Source organism: Lipotes vexillifer, unplaced genomic scaffold (assembly GCF_000442215.2).
Source record: "Lipotes vexillifer unplaced genomic scaffold, Lipotes_vexillifer_v1.1 scaffold965, whole genome shotgun sequence".
Taxonomy (NCBI): Eukaryota; Metazoa; Chordata; class Mammalia; order Artiodactyla; family Lipotidae; genus Lipotes; species Lipotes vexillifer.
Window position 1 is genome coordinate 1946133 of NW_006769686.1, and position 1471 is coordinate 1947603.

A 1471-nucleotide genomic window follows, 5' to 3' on the forward strand; every position below is an offset into this window, starting at 1 on the left:
CGAACCGCCCCTGCCCTGCCTGTGCTCCCAGAAGCCCTCAGGAATGCCTGGTCCACCATGGAATGATGAAATTAAGAACAGCTGAGTCAACCCTGGAGCTCTCTGAACCAGAGGCACTAGGATTACCCCAGGGCTGACTGATTTGTGCCACCCACACTGCTCTTCCCCTACCTGGCCCCGGTGGGGTGGGGAGCCCTCAGTCCATGGGTTCAGGAAGGGGTTCTGGATTCCTCGGCTTCTGGACTACCTGGCACCCGTGCCCCCAGCTCCTGGGGGTCCCAGGTGTGCTTCCCCCATGGAAACTGCCCTAGCGGTTCCTCACAACTTGGCCACTGTCCTCCTGCTCCCCCAGCATTGCCTTTCAGGGCTGCCCATGGGTCCCCACAGAGCAGCAGTTTTGTAGAGCTGCCTGTTGGAGAGGTCCCCCCTCCTTTCTCATCCTTAGTGCTCACCAGCAAGCAGTGTTCTCAGTCCCCAGGGAGGGCCTGTGTTTGGATCACTGAGGATGAACCATCGAGAAAACAAAAAGAAAAAGAACAGCCCATGAACTTAGATTTTATAACTTTCACTCAGAAAATATTATGGTCATTTGATCTGAACCTGCGGCAAGATCCCTGTCCTTTCTGAATTCAATGACACCCGAAGGAAAATCTGTAATTGACAAACACTGCAAGTGGCATTTCTTTTGCTTGTGGAGTGTTATTCCACCGAAATTTCTTTTTCATCTTTTATTTACAGCAAAACTCTAAAGAAAATGTTAGTTACTTACATAGTGGGTACAACTCAGTCCACAAACTCTAATCTGTAAGAAACGTAACTTAATTTTTCTAACACTAAATGTAATTTCTATTATGAACTCCATTTCACCAGGTTGTAGAAATCAGTCTCAGCCAATTTGGGGTTCCCCTCCCACCTATTCTTGGGGTTAAGTTCGGTGATGGCGGGAGGCTTTAAGTGGTGCAAGACTTTGTTCCTCAGCCATCATCATCCACCTGTGCCAGCACCTGCTGAAACATCCCCATTCCCATGTGGTTGTCACTTGGTTGGTCACCGGTGGGCATGGCCCCTGCTAGGTGCTCCCTCACTCCCTACCACGAAGCCTCTTTGGGCCTGCCTGCTCCTGGGGCACAGGAACATTCTAGCTCCTGGCCCTGCACCCCTCTGGACTTTAGGAAGCTCTGTGGGGCTATCCCAAGCCCATCTGCTGGGACAGACAGCAAGTGGTCTGGTCTACCCTGTGTTTTGCTGTTTTCCCAGCCTCTATACAGGAAACATGGGGCCCAGGCCTCTTCTACCCTTATCATCTCCAAACCTTTCTAGGGTATTTTTCATACTCCCCTCTCACTTCAGACACAGCTCCCTTGTCAGGGCCCTTTCGTCAGGCCCCCCCCCAAATGTCTACAGTCTCTTTGCTTTCCCAATACCCAGCAGCCTGTGGAATGTTTACACAGTAGGGAAAGAGGCGGGCTTT